The sequence below is a fragment of the Schistocerca piceifrons genome, chromosome X (assembly GCF_021461385.2).
Source record: "Schistocerca piceifrons isolate TAMUIC-IGC-003096 chromosome X, iqSchPice1.1, whole genome shotgun sequence".
Lineage (NCBI taxonomy): Eukaryota > Metazoa > Arthropoda > Insecta > Orthoptera > Acrididae > Schistocerca > Schistocerca piceifrons.
In genome coordinates, this window is record NC_060149.1 from 789,803,425 (window position 1) to 789,823,627 (window position 20,203).

At 44.2% G+C, this 20,203-nt stretch overlaps 1 non-coding gene across 1 annotated transcript; it reads right to left on the bottom strand.

Moving 5' to 3' along the window:
• Positions 1 to 19,739: 19,739 nt before the first annotated feature.
• On the bottom strand, positions 19,740 to 19,816 carry Trnas-cga. The gene has a single exon. It is a non-coding gene; the product is annotated as a tRNA-Ser (tRNA).
• Between the last annotated feature and the right edge of the window lie 387 nt (positions 19,817 to 20,203).

The window sequence follows — 20,203 nt, forward strand, 5'->3', positions numbered from 1 at the left end:
TGTAATTTACCAAGGCTGTTTTAAATCATTACGAAACAATTTCTGCAACTTGAGTTACGATCATTAGCGTTCCTTTTTCCTATACCCTTCGCTCACTCTTTATGTCCTTAAATTTGTTTGCCCCTGTATGACTAAAATATGTTTCCTCTGTTTCCGATGGACGGAGTAGTTTCGCCTGATCTGAAGACAGCTTCTACAACGTCAGTCGCTATCAAGCATCTGTAACATTAGCCTACATACCTCGCCTCTCTCCAGATATTAAGAGACGCAAATGATGTTGAAATACACAGGCCAGATGTTTCAGTGCTTCCGCCTGACCGAGTTCCACTTTTGGTATCGATGTCCCCCCTAACCGCACATTCCTCTAGCCTTACCTCGCTGGCACGAAGCATGCTTGCGCACCTGTCGTTTTGCTTGATAGGCTGTGTGCAGTAGTTATGTTGGCCCCATTATACCATCTACCCCAAGATTTGTAAGTACGAATACCCATTTAAGCATGTATTTGGTTTTTAATCTTTGTGCCATTCATCTACGTGATGTGACGTAGATAGTAGGCAGATAAGTGTGACGCTGACCACGGGTATTAGCCTTGGTGTTTATGTTTAATGTGGCCATATAGCGTACCAAAGTTCCAAGCAGTTTGTCCTCTCATTATCGACATAATACAGGATGTTTCAAAAAAATTCATCCTATTTCACGAGACCATATTTTCTACATGAGTAAAGATAGAAACTTACGGGGTTCTTAACTTACGCATCTAAACTAAAAGTGGTAAGTTGGCGGTTCATGTGGTTACCGATAGAGGCTTCCATTATGCAGCTAGCTCGCCTGCAAGAATCACGTGTCTTGGGATGTTGCAGATCCCGTACGTAAGGCCATTTGTGAACAATGAGCTTTCTCAACGATCATCGGCCTTATGAGGTGTACAGATCTCGCCTGATCCCATGGCGAGTGACCCTTTTTTTGTGGAGTTTGTGTGTCTCCCCTCCCCGCAGCTTTGGCTGAACTGCAACGCCGCATATCAGCAGCACCGAATACTGTTAACTCCAGACATGCTCTCAAAAGTATTGCACGAATTTGACTATTCTGTGAATGTTTGTCGTGCGTCCGGTAAAAGGCATATTGAACATTGGTGAATGAAAATTAAAACTTTGATCCTAAACGTAGCAGTAAAAGATAAACAAATAGTGTATAAGCATGCATGAAAAATATATATTCATTTAAAATGTGATGGTTATATTGGAAACTTCGCAGTGCCACGCATAAGTCAACATGTACTCCAAGCTTCTATCTTCACTTATGTAGAAGATATGGCCTTGGGGAATCTTTTAGAAACATCCTATATTACACAGCGTGAGTCAGTCCGTACTTTCCTTATTTGTGTATTTCAGCTATGTCATCGTTAATGAGACATGGAATTACAATCGTTCACAAATACTATTCCAGAAGAATTTTTTCTCTCAGTTACACGTTACTGCCTACAGTGCGCTCACTATCAGGGAAACTCCCTCTCTTCCTTCTAATTGTAACTTGTACTTTTTTTTTTTTTTTTAAATTTGTGGTAAGTTCCTATGGGACCAAACTGCTGAGGTCATCGATCCCTAGGCTTACACACTACTTAATGTAACTTAAAGTAACTAAAGTAACTTACGCTAAGGATAACACACACACCCATGCCCGAGGGAGGACTCGAACATCCGTCCGGTGATCCGCGCGAACTGCGCGTAAGACCAACACCGGCTCAAAGGAAGGCCTCGGCGCTTGTTGCTGTCGTCACGTCAGCTAGGCACGGCGAACGCCAGGTCTGTTGCAGGCAGAAACACCTGGGCGTGCTTATCACTATAAATCTCTTATTTTTGAACAAATTGTTTGGTATTGTTTTGGATTCTGCAGTTTTATTTAGATGAAAGATTTTCTTACTATCGTAAAGCTACAAATGAAGATCATAGTTCTGTATTACTGAATCCTGTCGAAACAAACGTAGGTCAATATGAGAAGATGCTTTGCACCATTGCAAGCTTCGGAAATTTTACATTCAAGAAACTATATTTACTTGAGCCATTTTGCTGTCGACACTTACCCCAACCCCCTTACAATGAACTCGTTTCTTTTATTTATTTATTTATTTTCGTTTGACATCGTCACTGGAAATGTGAACTAATTTACATGTGTAAATGTCCAACTGTTGCCAGTCATTAGATTACAGTCGTTTTCAACGAAAGGAATTCTAAACAGAAAACAAAATAGCTTCATATATCGAAAATACTGCTGAGCTTAAACTTTTTTAAACATGCACATTAGAAAAGATAAATATTCCCCTCTTGCAACTGAAAGGAGAAACTTTATAAGATAAAAAAATTTTATTTGATAAAACAAGTATCTCTCTTTTGCCTCTACTTCTGTCCCCCACCCCATCCCCAAACGTGTACAATCGCAAGATATTTCATTAACATTCAGTGCTCCTCACCCCATAGTCAACCAAGATACCTAAAGAAGAGCACCAATATGTTCACAGTTTCTTGTAAAAGCAACCCAGTACAAACGTAACTTCCTCAGAGTTACAAATAAGGTAAAGAAGCAAGAATTCTGTTGCTGCTGGACCATGAAGTTGCTTTTGTATGTCAATCCTTAAAACAGGTGGAATTTTAAGTTCAGGAGTAGACTATTTGTTAAGAAGTGTAATGAATTGCACAATTAATTGACTGCAGAAATCTCTCAGAACAACGTGTGTTGGTCAACTACCGCCAATAGTTTCACATTTTCCTGTGTCAGGGAGGGAGACACCACCATTATGAGTATGCCTGCAATAGACCTGGCGTTCGCCGTGCCTAGCTGACGTGACGTCACGAACAAGCGCCGAGGCCTTCCTTTGAGTCGGTGTTGCTAAGACCGAGCGGCTACCCCGCGCGCCAACTTGCACTCTTAACTCACTGTCTAAATTCCTAAGTTTTGTGTTTTCAGCGTCCTCTTTATATTGTAAGAGTACGCTGATAGTTAAGTAACTATTTCGTTCCCTTATAAGGAAAACTGTAATGATCCGGAAGTCTAATATGAAAAGACTTGAGCAGGCATGGCACCGTTGGAAGCGGTAACTTCTCGCCTTCGTCGAGCTGAGCATTGGCCCACTTAACCAACAGCCAGCGCCTACAGTGAAGTGCGACTATAAATTAGCAATGCCGTACGTGTAAGCACTCGTAACTGCCAGGAAACAAGCCAGTCACCAAACTCCCAGTCTTACCACCAGCCAAAAAGGATATTATAATCATGTATTCGAGCAATATGGCCCGGTTTCATTCACGGAAGTCGGCTTCGTTGTTATTAAAAATTTATTTTCAATGTTTTATTCATACCGCTTACAAAATTTTTTCGAATAATATGTGTCTACCTCCATAAAAGATTTATAAAATCTATGTATACCTGATTGAAAGCATTGAAGATTCACAGCCATAGTTTACTAGATTATCGAAATATACTAAATAAATATTGGACCGCGACAATATTGTGAGGACTAAAATGTGAAAAACGAGGAAACAAGTGATGTATGTGGAAGGCCGGTAAGAAACCGTCAAGTGTACATGCAGCAAATGGTTCAAATGGCTCTGAGCACTATGGGACTTAACATCTCAGGTCATCAGTCCCCTAGAACTTAGAACTACTCAAAACCTAACTAACCTAAGGACATCACACACATCCATGCCCCAGGCAGGATTCGAACCTGCGACCGTAGCGGTCGCGCGGTTCCAGACTGAAGCGCCTAGAACCGCTCGGCCACCAACGGCCGGCGTACCTGCAGCAGTGCGTCCTCAATGTTGTGATTATGATTGCAAGTCGTGGGCATTTGAAACACACTAATCGAATTTAAGGAAGCACGACGGCACTGAGCTGATGAAAGAGACTCTACATTACAACCTTCCGTCGAAGATCAAGTCGCTAGGAACAGAACTGCGATAGGATAAGAATCACAAATAAAATTGCTATGTTCTTTCTCTCGTGGTCTCGCGGTAGTGTTCTCGCTTCCCGAGCAAAGGGTCCCGGGTTCGATTCCCGGCGGGGTCAGGGATTTTCACCTGCCTCGAGATGACTGGCTGTTGTGTCGTCTTCATCATCATCATTCTTCCCCATCACGGTCGGAGGAAGGCAATGGCAGACCACCTCCGTTAGGACCCTGCCTAGTACAGCGATGCGAGTCTCCCGCATCGTCCCCTACGCTCTGTCAAGGAGTATGGCACTTCATCATCATCATCATGTTCTTTCTCATAATATCTATCCCGTCATTCGCCTTAATCGATTTATGGGAGCTCTGGAAAATCTAAATATGGACAGTTGAATGGAGATTTGAAGACCAGTCCTCCTCATCGCTGACATGACGTGAGGCTGAATCCCTGGCAGATTACAGATAAGCCACAATCGGGATGAGGTGAGATAGGAATTGAATCCACTGCTGTGAAGAAGATTCTAAGAGGGAAGTAGAATTCAACAGTAATACCAGCAAGGTGGTACAGGTTTTCCCATTTATCTTGACCACACCAAATAACCTGAAGAGCTCCGACCAAGCTGCACGAGTCTATGCTATTGAACTGGTGGCAGAATGTCGGTCATACTTTTCCCGTCCGATTGTATCGGTGGTTCGGAGAAGTTCAATCTGCACGCTTGGCGACCGGCCAGATGCATTCTTCTCGCAAATATGCACCAAGAACCTCGGAGAATATATGGGTTATCCACCCTGCCAGTGAGCCCACGAACAGTGGGTCAGTTGCAGTTTAGCACAGAGAGTGGTTCTCGTCGGCTGTTCCTCTAGTGCACGCCTGCAAAAGACGAAACTTCTGTTGATATTATGAAACTGGACTGTGTTGAAGCGCAAATGTTCAATCCGGGGGAACATTGTGGTAGGAGCACGTACGTCACTGCCTGTCTGTCCTACGAGTACTGCGACAGCTGTGGTTTACTGGGGTGACATCCTATAGCGTGACCATAAGCCATCCTGATCGGCAAGTTCCACAGTCTGGAGGACTGTTATGCGCACTGTATGAGGTGATTATATCCCGTACTGACGGAGTGACACTATGCATGACAAACGCTCCCCACGGCCTATGAGTTGTTAACCAGTACACTTCGTATCCGTACCACTCCGTCACGTGTCAGAATCTTTCCAGGGCTACCCATAGCCTCTATTGTCATCTCACTGATCTCGAAAATCCAGCGCCTTGATTCCATCAGGGGTATGCAGCTACACAAGACGCATTTTTAATAGTAATTTTCCCTTCTGTTCGTGAAAATCAATTGGGTTCAAAAAATTGTTCAAATGGCTCTGAGCACAATGGGACTTAACTTCTGAGGTCATCAGTCCCCTAGAACTTAGAACTACTTAAACCTAACTAACCTAAGTACATCACACACATCCATGCCCGAGTCAGGATTCGAACCTGCGACCGTAGCGGTCGCGCGGTTCCAGACTGTAGCGCCTAGAACCGCTCGCCCACTCCGGCCGGCAAAATCAATTCGGTCGATAATTCTATGGCAACCGTCATACCATGATATAGCTCTTCCACTGTTTTATAGACCGCTGCGTAATATCATCATCCGTTTACAGATGTGCTTAATTATAGTGCTTTTTTTAGTGTCATCAGCTAACAGCTGCTAAGGCGTAAGATGACACTGAAATAAGAAGCTGAAACAGTGGTACAGCAGTACTGTTGCATAAAGATTGTGTATTGGATCAGCACTTGAACTCGGCTAGTCGTTCTCCATCTGAATGACCTACGCACACTTAATGAGCCAACTTACAGCTTCAAATATCCACTAGCTTCGCTGTATTCGTTCCAAATTCCGTTCTACGTTGCTGATCAGCTGTTTCTCTGGCGATAGAATACAGCTTTTACCTTCTGCACAACATAAAGGTAATAAATAAGATGAATTTTTTTACAATTTAGATGTGTTTATCCCGCGTTGCGCCTTGTGTCAAGTTAAAGCGATGTGGTAGCCGTGCTCCGAACCTCTTGCGCATTGCCGTACTCGGTATTAACGATGGCCAAAAAAAAATGGCTTTCAATATTTAGCTTTTCATATTCGTTTCATGTGTACGATTAACGTAATAATACAGGGCTATTACAAATGATTGAAGCGATTTCATAAAGTCATGGTAGCTCCATTCATTGACATATGGTCACGACACACTACAGATACGTAGAAAAACTCATAAAGTTTTCTTCGGCTGAAGCCACACTTCAGGTTTCTGCCGCCAGAGCGCTCGAGAGCGCAGTGAGACAAAATGGCGACAGGAGCCGAGAAAGCGTATGTCGTGCTTGAAATGCACTCACATCAGTCAGTCATAACAGTGCAACGACACTTCAGGTCGAAGTTCAACAAAGATCCACCAACTGCTAACTCCATTCGCCGATGGTATGCGCCGTTTAAAGCTTCTGATGCCGCTGTAAGGGGAAATCAACGGGTCGGCCTGCAGTGAGCGAAGAAACGGTTGAACGCGTACGGGCAAGTTTCACGCGTAGCCCGCGGAAGTCGACGAATAAAGCAAGCAGGGAGCTAAACGTACCACAGCCGACGGTTTGGAAAATCTTACGGAAAAGGCTAAAGCACAAGCCTTACCGTTTACAATTGCTACAAGCCCTGACACCCGATGACAAAGTCAAACGCTTTGAATTTTCGGCGCGATTGCAACACCTCATGGAAGAGGATGCGTTCAGTGCGAAACTTGTTTTCAGTGATGAAGCAACATTTTTTCTTAATGGTGAAGTGAACAGCCACAATGTGCGAATCTGGGCGGTAGAGAATCCTCACGCATTCGTGCAGCAAATTCGCAATTCACCAAAAGTTAACGTTTTTTGTGCAATCTCACGTTTTAAAGTTTACGGCCCCTTTTTCTTCTGCGAAAAAAACGTTACAGGACACGTGTATCTGGACATGTTGGAAAATTGGCTCATGCCACAACTGGAGACCGACAGCGCCGACTTCATCTTTCAACAGGGTGGTGCTCCACCGCACTTCCATCATGATGTTCGGCATTTCTTAAACAGGAGATTGGAAAACCGATGGATCGGTCGTGGTGGAGATCATGATCAGCAATTCATGCCATGGCCTCCACGCTCTCCCGACTTAACCCCATGCGATTTCTTTCTATGGGGTTATGTGAAAGATTCAGTGTTTAAACCTCCTCTACCAAGAAACGTGCCAGAACTGCGAGGTGGCATCAACGATGCTTTCGAACTCATTGATGGGGACATGCTGCGCCGAGTGTGGGAGGAATTTGATTATCGGCTTGATGTCTGCCGAATCACTAAAGGGGCACATATCGAACATTTGTGAATGCCTAAAAAAGCTTTTTGAGTTTTTGTATCTGTGTGCAAAGCATTGTGAAAATATCTCAAATAATAAAGTTATTGTAGGGCTATGAAATCGCTTCAATCATTTGTAATAACCCTGTACATGGATATTTATTAACCACTCCCACAGAAAGAATAAACATGCATCACCGTTTCTCCAGGCTCGTCATTAGAACTAAGTCGTGGCCTTCTTTTTTTAATTGAAGAGATACTGCCAGGAGCAAGGAAAACAGATGAACGGGGATGTGTGTGTTAATTCCTAAGGAACCAAACGGCTGAGGTCATCGGTCCCTAGACTCACACACTACTTAAACTAACGTCGCGGAGCAGTGAGACGTTGGCGTAACGTAAACAGCAATAAAAGTAACATATTTAAATCCTGTGTAGTCCAAAGGCATAAAAATATGCTACTGAAGTGCGTAAGCCTGCACAACTGCGGTACTTATGGGTATTCTTTGCCCTCTTTAGTTGGGAATGAGTAATTGAGAGCATCGTAAAGCTTACAGGCTTCAGCCGCACTCACTGCCGTTAGAACAACCTCTAAACAATCTCTACCGTTGTTCGGCCCAATTACAGAAGCTTTACTCAACACAGCGTGCTCGCAATCCGTGACACATGTGGCCCCTTTTCTGCATTCCATGGGGCCCTGAAGGACCTGAACGCAACTTCACAGTAAGTAGATACAGGTTTTCAAAATCAGAACATTTCGCTGAACTTAACAATAACTGCCCTTATTGCTACACCAAGAAGAAATGCAGATGATAAACGGGTATTCATTGGACAAATATATTACACTAGAACTGACATGTGATTACATTTTCACGCAATTTGGGTGCATAGATCCTGACAAATCAGTACCCAGAACAACCACCTCTGGCCGTAATAACGGCCTTGATATGCCTGGGCATTGAGTCAAACTGAGCTTGGATGGCGTGTACAGGTACAGCTGCCCATGCAGCTTCAACACGATGCCATAGTTCATCAAGAGTAGTGACTGGCCTATTCTGACGAGCAAGTTGCTCAGCCACCATTGACCAGAGGTTTTCAGTTGGTGAGAGATCTGGAGAATATGCTGGCCAGGGCAGCAGTCGAACATTTTTTGTATCCAGAAAGGCCCGTACAGGACCTGCAACATGCGGTCGTGCATTTTCCTCCTGAAATGTAGGGTTTCGCAGGGATCGAATGAAGAGTGAGTCATGGGTCGTAACACATCTGAAATGTAACGTCCACTGTTCAAAGTGCCGTCAATGCGAACAAGAGGTGACCGAGACGTGTAACCAATGGTACCCCATACCATCAGGCCGGGTGATACGCCAGTATGGCGATGACGAATACACGCTTCCAATGTGCGTTCACCGCGATGTCGCCAAACACGGATGCGACCATCATGTTGCTGTAAACAGAACCTGGATTCATCCGGAAAAATGACGTTTTGCCATTCGTGCACCCAGGTTCGTCGTTCAGTACACTATCGCAAGCGCTCCTGTCTGTGATGCAGCGTCAAGGGTAACTGCAGCCATGGTACCCGAGTTGATAGTTCTTGCTGCTGCAAACGTCGTCGAACTGTTCGTGAAGATGGTTGTTGTCTTGCAAACGTCCCCATCGTTTGACTCAGGGATTGAAACGTGGCTGCACGATCCGTTACAGCCACGCAGATAAGATGCCTGTCATCTCGACTGCTAGTGATACGAGGCCGTTGGGATCCAGCACGGCGTTCCGTATTACCCTCCTGAACCCACCGATTCCATATTCTGCTAACAGTCATTGGATCTCGACCAACGCGAGCAGCAATGTCGCGATACGATAAACCGCAATCGCGATAGGCTACAATCCGACCTTTATCAAAGTCGGAAACGTGATGGTACGCATTTCTCCTCCTTACACGAGGCATCACAACAACGTTTCACCAGGCAACGCCGGTCCACTGCTATATGTGTATGAGAAATCGGTTGGAAACTTTCCTCATGTCTGCACGTTGTAGGTGTCGCCACTGGCGCCAACCTTGTGTGAATGCTCTGAAAAGCTAATCATTTGCATATCACAGCATCTTATTCCTGTCGGTTAAATTTCGCATCTGCAGCACGTCATCTTCGTGGTGTCGCAATTTTAAAGGCCAGTAGTGTATTTCAGGTACCGCGATTGGATGTAAGCTGAACAATATACATCTACACCTAACGTGTTTTATTTTAGTTGACATGTTTGAAAACATACTGATAGTTTTCTGTGTTGTAACACCATTCTGTATAATGACGAAGTGCGTCAGATCTTTAGGTTTGGCAATGCGGACGATCGGCATTGCAAGCTTGGGAGAAGTTCTAGTCGAGGTGTGTTTGAGTTATACGCACGAGGGTGAAGAGTATATCTCGGCTGAGCTAAGTGTTTTCCGGAAAGAAACACAGTGCATTTCTGAATTATTTAAGATGTAGTATCTTAACCACGTCTCCGTACCTTATTTTTTTGTACTTCTTCTAGGGAAAGAAGACAAATAGGATTTATAAAATACTGTACTTAGTCTTGCCCTAAAATGCGAATAGTTCTTCCTGTTATTTTCTTGGGTACAACACGACACAGTGCTGCCCCCATCACCAGGCACACAACTCGCATGCCCAGCGTATAATTATGAGGTATAATTTTGCGCGAGTGCTTTTATGGACAAGTGTGGAGTGAAGATGGTTCAAATGGCTCTGAGCACTATCGGACTTAACATCTATGGTCATCAGTCCCCTAACTAACCTAAGGACAGCACACAACACCCAGTCATCACGAGGCAGAGAAAATCCCTGACCCCGCCGGGAATCGAACCCGGGCATGGGAAGCGAGAACGCTACCGCACGACCACGAGCTGCGGACTGTGGAGCGAAGAGAAGGCAAGTTGCGTCAGCATATAGCTTGCTCTTCTCGGATAACATGATTGAACTTAATGTCTTCATCCTATGGGTACATCGTCATCGACAGTGTCACGTGCCTTCAGTCCACAAGATGTTTCATGTTTAGTCCGCTGATGAGGAAGATTACGTCACCAACTCTGCTTTCCTTGCTGGTCAGTTATTCCTTGTGAAAATTTCCTCCTATGCTAAGATTCGAGTGATTTAACTGCAGATTGTGTGTTTAATGTATCTGGGATTGTAAAACAGTTCAGATCCTTAGACGCCAGGAAGGCATCTGGCGCAGACGGTATCCCCGTAAGATTTTATGTTGACTATGCTACAAATATAGCACCATTCTTATCCATCATCAGCCGGCCGTGGTGGCTGAGCGGTTCTAGGCGCTTCAGTCTGGAACCGCGCGATCGCTACGGTCGCAGGTTCGAATCCTGCCTCGGGCATGGTTGTGTGTGATGTCCTTAGGTTAGTTAGGTTTAAGTAGTTCTAAGTTCTAGGGGACTGATGACCCCAGATGTTAAGTCCCATAGTGCTCAGAGCCATTTGAACCATTTTTTTTATCCATCATCTATCAGAGATCATTGGAACAGTGGAAAGTCCCACGGACTGGAAGAAGGGCCAGGTCATAGCAATCTGTAAAAAGGATAGAAAATCGGATACACGTAATTACCGGCCAATTTCACTGACATCGATCTGTTGTAGAATCATGGAACATATTTTGTGTTCAGGCATAATGACCTTTCTAGAATCCGAGGAGCTCATCTGCAGAAACCAGCACAGTTTTAGGAAACAGTTGTCATGCAAGACACAGCTGGCTCTCTTTGTGCATGATATACAACAGACTCTAGATACCGGCTCCCAGGTTGATGTCATATTTCTCGACTTTCGAAAGGCATTCGACGCAGTTCCGCACTGTCATTTGATACAAAAAGTGCGTGCTTACGGCCTATCCGATGACAAATGCGGTTGGACAGGTAGTTTTCTTACAGACAGGGTGCAGTATGTAGTCCTGAACGGGGTGACTTCAACAGAAACAAGCATAACTTCAGGTGTGCCCCAGGGCAGCGTAATAGGTCCGCTGCTTTTTACGATTTACATAAACGATCTCGTTGATGGTATTGACAGGGGCATTAGGGTGTTTGCCGATGATGCTGTAGTCTACAGGAAAATAGTATCACACGAAAGTTGTGAACAACTCAATGAGGATTTGCAGAAAATAAATGCGTGGTGTAATGGCTGGCAGTTATCTCTCAATATTAGTAAGTGTAACCTACTGCGTATAACAAGGCGAAAATCCCCATGAATGTACGAGTACAAAATAAATGCCCAGTCTTTAGAAGCGGTAACATCCGTCAAGTATCTAGGTGTGACTATTCGAAATGATCTCAGATGGAATGATCAGATTACACAAGTTACGGGCAAGGCGAACTCTAGATTGCGGTTTATTGGTAGAATCCTGAAGCGATACAGTCCTTCAACAAAGGAAATATCTTACAATGCTTACAATACGTTAGTTCGTCGAGTCTTTGAGTATTGTTCGTCTGTATGGGACCCTTACCAGTTGGGTCTGATTCAAGATATTGAGAATGTCCAAAGAAGAGCGGCTAGACTCGTGACTAGTACATTTAGCCATCGCGAGAGCGTTACAAATCTCATAGAAAGTTTGAAGTGGGAGACACTTGCAGATAGACGGCGCGCTAAGCGGAAGGGGCTGCTCACTAAATTTCGAAATCCGATCTTCGCCGAGGATGCAGAGCATATATTATTACCACCAACTTTCAAATCGCACAATGATCACCATTCAAAGGTAAGGGAAATTAGAGCTCGTACTGAGGCGTTCAGACAGTCGTTTTTCCCAGGCGCGATCCGCGAGTGGAACAGACGTGGGGAAATATGACTTAGGCGTGTTTTGTGCCCTCCGCCACACACCGCTTGGTGGTTAGCGGAGTATATATGTAGATGTATGTAGATCGCATTAGCAACTACATCTACGGAGTCGGATTATTACGTAGCCATCAAATTATAAATATAAAACTACGAGCGGTTCTAGGCGCTACAGTCTGGAACCGCGTGGCCGCTACGGTCGCAGGTTCGAATCCTGCCTCGGGCATGGATGTGTGTGATGTCCTTAGGTTACCTAGGTTTAAGTAGTTCTAAGTTCTAGGGGACTGATGACCTACGAAGTTAAGTCCCATAGTTCAAATGGTTCAAATGGCTCTGAGCACTCTGCGACTTAACATCTGAGGTCATCTGTCCCCTAGAACTTAGAACTACTCAAACCTAACTAACCTAAGGACATCACACACATCCATGCCCGAGGCAGGATTCGAAACTGCGACCGTAGCGGTCGCGCGGTTCCAGACTGAAGCGCCTACAGCCGCACGGCCTAAGTCCCATAGTGCTCAGAGCCATTTGAACCAAGCCAATGAATAAATTGGTAAACAGGCACAATATAATGTAGTATCCAATCAAAGGGGTGTATGTATATGTGGTCATAAAGTCGTAAACAAACGTGTTGATTCAATAAAAGCAGCAAAACTAAGCCATCAATGTATACGAGGCACTTACTGAAAGAGACAAGATAGCAAGATAAGCACAAATGGAGCAACGCGACTGAATAATTAACCAACGCTCGTATTCGACAACTTTCTTCAAGCAACTATAGTGAAATTCTACAGTCAATTTAACACAGCTGAAATTTCTTACACATAAACATCATTGGCGACCTATGAAAATAAAAATACATTGATCTAAGGTTTACTAAATTAAATAGAAATATATGAATTTAAAACGGAATGTAAACGTTTTCACCACTATCGTCGGGAAGAATTCAGGCGTTAAATACCAAGTTATATGCGTCCGTAGCCCTTAGAACAAGTTGTAGGAACTGAACAGAAAGTTCAGTGAGCATTCAAGGTTGTGTATCAAGGACACGTTGCCAGCTGGTGAAATGCCAGGCAACCGTCCAGACACGTGGAAGAGCGGTACTAAAGAAAATGAAAGTGACCTTGGGGCGATGCCCGTTAGTCGTCTCCTCATCCAGTAACATCGAGAAATCTGAAGTCTTGCACATGGGAAGGCTGAGCTCCACACAAGTTGGTATAGGCACAACGCCTCTGCTCTTCACAAATGCTGCGCAGCTGACGAATACGTCAAATGTTGGTAAATGTGCGTATCAAATCAATTGCAACTAAGAGCCACACGTGTCCATAAATACTGTTTAATTAATATATACAGCATTTCAGATGACGTGAGTCCATTGGCTTACTGTGAAGTCACTGGTTCAAGGTTATTTCACTCCCGCCATGCACATTTACAACACCGACTCAAAGGAAGGCCTCGGGGCTTGTTTGTGACGTCACGTCAGCTAGGCACGGCGAACGCCAGGTCTGTTGCAGGCATACTCATAATGGTGGTCTCTCCCTCTCTGACACAGGAAAATGTGAAACTATTGGCGGTAGTTGACCAACACACATTGTTCTGAGAGATTTCTGCAATCAATTAATTGTGCAATTCATTACACTTCTTAACAAATAGTCTACTCCTGAACTTAAAATTCCACCTGTTTTAAGGATTGACATACAAAAACAACTTCACGGTCCAGCAGCACCAGAATTCTTGCTTCTTTACCTTATTTGTAACTCTGAGGAAGTTACGTTTGTACTGGGTTGCTTTTACAAGAACCCGTGAACATCTTGTTGCTCTTCTTTAGGTACCTTGTTTACTATGGGGTGAGGAGCACTGAATGTTAATGAAATATCTTGCGTTTGTACACGTTGGGGGAGTGGGTGGGGGAGAGAAGAAGAGGCAAAAGAAAGATACTTGTTTTATCAAATAAAATTTTTTTTTCTTATAAAGTGTCTCCTTTCAGTTGCAAGAGGGGAATATTTATCTTTTCTAATGTGCATGTTTAAAAAAGTTTAAGCTCAGCAGTATTTTCGATGTATGAAGCTATTTTGTTTCCTGTTTAGAATTCCTTTCGTTGAAAATTACTGTAATCTAATAACTGGCAACAGTTGGACATTTACACATGTAAATTAGTTCACATTTCCAGTGACGATGTCAAACGAAAATAAATAAATAAATGAAAGAAACGAGTTCACTGTAAGGGGGTTGGGGTAAGTATCGATAACAAAATGGATCAAGTAAATATAGTTTCTTGAATGTAAAATTTCCGAAGCTTGCAAGAGGCATAGCATCTTATCATTTTGATCTACGTTTGTTTCGACAGGATTCAGTAATACAGAACTATGATCTTCATTTGTAGCTTTAAGTAGTAAGAAAATCTTTCATCTAAATAAAACTGCAGAATCGAAAACAATACCAAACAGTTTGTCCAAAAATAAGAGATTTATAGTGATAAGCACGCCCTGGCGTTTCTCCTTGCAACAGACCTGGCGTTTGCCGTGCCTAGCTGACGTGACGTCACCAACAAGCGCCGAGGCCATCCTTTGAGTCGGTGTTGACATTTATGTTACTTACAGGATTTACTACGTTTCTTCTAGGCAACATTTTAACATTAGTACGAGAAAATAACGAAATTACAAATGACAGTAACGTGACAGGATACTCGGAGAATACTTTACGCCCCCTTTCAAGTACGCATCTGTTTTGGAGCATTATTATATCCAGCGAGAGTATGGAACACCTACACAAATATTCTGTCCTCACATCAAGGTAAGTAAGAAAGGTTACACAGGAATACGGTCGAATTTGTCTGGTTAATCGCCTGTGTGTACAAACATGACTGCAACAACAATAAAACAAGTTTTACATTCGGCGTGAAAAACAGTGACGAAAGCGGTTCTATACCTATTCAGCTGCAATACTGAATCTCAAGTAACGTTCAAAATGCGCTCCACCTGCAATGCAACATTGGTCACGTCGGACCATGCACTGTGATACACTTAAAAAAATCACATGTTGGTTGTAAATGGTTTCGCAGGCATCCACGAAGCGCTTCTAAACTATTTCTTAACTGTCGCTCGCACTTTTGCACGCGAAGAACTTTAAAAGCCACTACAGATAGAAATCGATTAGAAGATGGCCTGGTGACTGTGCATTGTAAACGTAAGTTATTACAGGTGTAACATTGCACCTGGTTCAAATGGCTCTGAGCATTATGGGACTTAACATCTGTGGTGATTAGTCCCCTAGAACTTAGAACTACTTAAACCTAACTAACCTAAGGACATCACACACATCCATGCCCGAGGCAGGATTCGAACCTGCGACCGTAGCAGTCGCGCGGCTCCGGACTGAGCGCCTAGAACCGCTAGACCACCGCGGCCGGCAACACTGCACCTGAAATCAGCTCATGTTTAAATGACGTGATTTTATTTTCAGAGGTTCGTCGTCCTGAAAAGTTACCTATTTACTAATAAGATCCTGTTGACTAAATTTGTTATATGACGTCGTAAAAGTGTGATCCTACAACACAGTAACTGAAAAACACGGGAAATGTTTCTGATTTCTATCTTGGATAGCACCTAGTGGTTTCTCGTCTGCGAGCAGTTGTCGGTTGTGAATGTTTGTGCTACTCGAACGTTCCTTCATCTGTAACGAGCACGAAAGAGATAAATAATAAATCAGCAGTTTTCTGGCTGAATGACAGTTTGAATTTTACGATGTGTCGGCAATCACTTGGTAGGATACTCTGAACGCGTTTGAGGCGATATAGGTAAAGAGGCGGTTAATTAATTGCACTGATGAGCCAAAACCTCGTGACCACCTGCTGTGGCATGGATTCTACGAGTCCTCGGAAAGTTTTCGAAGGTTTGTGGCTCCAGATATCTACAAACAAATCATACAAGTTCCGTAAATTATGGGCCGTTGGTTTGTGGGCACAGAAATGGTACCCGATAGCGGTCCAGATGTGTTCCATCTCGTTCCGCTCAGGAGAATCTGCTGGCCAAAACATCAACATCAGTTCACTATCATGATCGTCAAACCACTGTGGCACGTTTCTGGTCATCTGACACGTACAATTAATTTGCTGGACGATGCCATCGGCGTTGGAGAAGAGATCGAGTACGTTCACGTAGTCCACAAATATCACGGTCCCTTCGATTATTACCATAGGTTTCGTGGAAGCCTAGGTGGAATCCCCCACAGCATAGAACTGGCCCCAGCGGCCTACATCCGTGGCACGGTGATTGAGTAGTCGATCGTCTGGATAACGCCATATCCGGGGACGACCATCGACATGGTATAACAAGAAACGGGATTCGGTGGAGCACGCTAACGCTTCCGCTGATCCACGGTCCAATCTCGATGGTCCTGTCCACACTGCAGTCGTGATTGACGATGGCGTTAGGTCGAAACGGGAACACGTTGGGATCATCTGCTGCGGATTCTCGTGCTCAACAGCGTGCGAGGAAAAACGTGCTCCGAAAAAATTGTGCCTGCACGCTGTCATCAGTTCGGACTATCGGCTTTACAGAGTAACCTCTACGCAGTGCGATGAGGTGTGGACGTCGCCTGACTGTGTTTTCACCGTCCTTAAACCACTTTCCTTAAATGTCTACGGCAGTGTCACGCGAACAGCCGACAGTCTTCACCGTTCCCGCGAAGCTCGTTCCTAGGCGCCGATTCATAACAACTTGCCCCGCGTCAAACACGCTTATATCAGTGGATTTCACCACCTGCAGTCTATATCGTCGCTAGAAGCACTACCCAATTGTTTCTTCTTCGCATATACAGGGTGGTCCATTGATCGTGGCCGGGCCAAATATCTCACGAAATAAGCGTCAAAAGAAAAAACTACAAACAACGAAACTTGTCCACCTTGAATGGGGAAACCAGATGGCGCTATGGTTGGCCAGCTACATGGCGCTGCCGCCATAGGTCAAACGGATATCAACTGCGTATTTTTAAATAGGAACCCCCATTTTTATTACATATTCGTGTAGTATGTAAAGAAATATGAATGTTTTAGTTGGACCACTTTTTTCGCTTTGTGATAGATGGCGCTGTTAATAGTCACAAACATATGGCTCACAATTTTAGACGAACAGTTGGTAACAGGTAGGTTTTTTAAATTTATATACAGAACGTAGGTACGTTTGAACATTTTATTTCGGTTGTTCCAATGTGATACATGTACCTTTGCGAACTTACCATTTCTGAGAACGCATGCTGTTATAGCGTGATGACCTGTCAATACCACTTTAATGCAATAAATGCTCTAAATTATGTCCGTCAACCTCAATGCGTTTGACAATACGTGTAGCGACATTACTCTCAACAGCGAGTAGTTCGCCTTCCGTAATGTTCGCACATGCATTGACAATGCGCTGACGCATGTTGCCAGGCGTTGTCGGAGAATCGCGATACCAAATATCTTTCAACTTTCACCACAGAAAGAAATCCGGGGACGTCAGATCCGGTGAACGTGCGGGCCATGGTATGGTGCTTCGATGACCAATCCACCTGTCGTGAAATATGCTATTCAATACCGCTTTAACCGCACGCGAGCTATGTGCCAGACATCGTAATTATGTCATGGAGTGAAACACCTTGTAGTAACATCGGTAGAACATTAGGTAGGAAATCAGCAAACATTGCACCATTTAGATTGCCATCGATAAAATGGGGGCCAATTATCCTTCCTCCCATAATGCCGCACCATACATAACCCGCCAAGGTCGCTGATGTTCCACTTGTCGCAGCCATCGTCGATTTTTCGTTGCCCAATAGTGCATATTATGCCGGTTTACGTTATCGCTGTTGGTGAATGACGCTTCGTCGCTAAATAGAACGCGTGCAAAAAATCTGTCATCGTCCCGTAATTTCTCTTGTGCCCAGTGGCAGAACTGTACACGACGTTCAAAGTCGTCGCCATGCAATTCCTGATGCATAGAAATATGGTACGGGTGAAACTGATGTTGATGTAGCATTCTCAACACCGACGTTTTTGAGATTCCCAATTCTAGCGCAATTTGTCTGCTACTGATGTGCGGATTAGCCGCGACAGCAGCTAAAACACCTAATTGGGCATCATCATTTGTTGCAGGTCGTGGTTGACGTTTCACATGTGGCTGAACACTTCTTGTTTCCTTAAATAACGTAACCATCCGGCGAACAGTCCGGATACTTGGATGCTGTCGTCCAGGCTACCGAGCAGCATACATAGCACACGCCCGTTGGGCATCTTGATCACAATAACCATACATCAACACGATATCGACCTTTTCCGCAATTGGTAAACGGTCCATTTTAACACGGGTAATGTATCACGAAGTAAATACCGTCCGCACTGGCGGAATGTTACGTGATACCACGTACTTATACGTTTGTACTATTACAGCGTCATCTATGACAAAGCGAAAAAAGTGGTCCAACTAAAACATTCGTTTTTCTTTACGTACTACACGAATATGTAATAAAAAATGTGGGTTCCTATTTTAAAAAACGCAGTTGATATCCGTTTGACCTATGGCAGCGCCATCTAGCGGGCCAACCATAGCGCCATCTGGTTTCCCCCTTCAAGCTAGACAAGTTTCGTTCTCTGTAGTTTTTTCGTTTGACGCTTATTTCGTGAGATATTTGGCCCGGTCACTATCAATGGAACACCCTGTATACATCGCTTACCGAGTCACGTGACCGCAACGTCACCAGACGACACACAGCGTCGCGGTGGGCAGTGGTCATTATGTTTTGTTTGTGCTCCGTGCAGTATTTTAAGCAGCAGACAGTTGTTTTGTAGTGCTGGCTGCTCATTGGCGACACGCTGCAGAAGACAGTTCTACGATTGATAGACATGGATTACGCTCTTCCTCAGTGTCGAGTATCCTATCTCTACAAGTCGTCCTTAAATGGTAACGAAGTTTCAAGATTCCGTTGTTGTTCGTCTTGGAAAACTTCCATACAGCTGCGTTGCCTAGCCCCATTATTATCAAGTCGAACGAACGTTCAAATCATGTAGCTGCAAGCAAAGCTTGTAAGCTCACCAAAGACACGCGTCATTACACTACGGTACGGCCCAGTTTGAGCACATAAAAATAGCTACACAGGTGTCATTCAGTATATTAAATTCAGCTGGTAGATGAGACTATCATCTCGTTAATGCATGACACAAGTACTTGGGTCAACATTTCATTTGATTTTAACGTTAACCAAAACACAAGACTCTTCATTCGACCCAATCGTAAAGAGAACAGATTCTATTTAGGATACATTTCTGCATGTAATCGGGCACATATTCATTAAGAGTTCTTACTTGCGTTAAAGTGAGCAACCTGTCACCCAAGTTTACTCACTTATATGACGCCGCAGTAAAGCGTTCGGAAACTTAGGACTTAATTGTATATTAAATGCAGTAAACCTAACGGCATTATAATGGAAATGACTTCATCAAACCTATGAGCAGTGTATTGAGTACTGGAATGTAGAGGGGTTCACATTCCAGCATGCAGTGCGATTTAGAAAAGAGGTAAGACAATAAGCAAACTTCCTAGAATGAGATTTTCACTCTGTAGTGGAGTGTGCGCTGATATGAAACTTCCTGGCAGATTAAAACTGCGTGCCCGACCGAGACTCGAACTCGGGACCTTTGCCTTTCGCGGGCAAGTGCTCTACCAACTGAGCTACCGAAGCACGACTCACGGCTGGTACTCACAGCTGTACTTCTGCCAGTACCTCGTCTCCTACCTTCCAAACTTTACAGAAGGCAAAGGTCCCGAGTTCGAGTCTCGGTCGGGCGCACAGTTTTAATCTGCCAGGAAGTTTCATATCAGCGCACACTCCGCTGCAGAGTGAAAATCTCATTCTGGAAACATCCCCCAGGCTGTGGCTAAGCCATGTCTCCGCAATATCCTGTCTTTCAGGAGTGCTAGTTCTGCAAGGTTCGCAGGAGAGCTTCTGTAAAGTTTAGAAGATAGGAGACGAGGTACTGGCAGAAGTAAAGCTGTGAGTACCGGCCGTGAGTCGTGCTTCGGTAGCTCAGTTGGTAGAGCACTTGCCCGCGAAAGGCAAAGGTCCAGA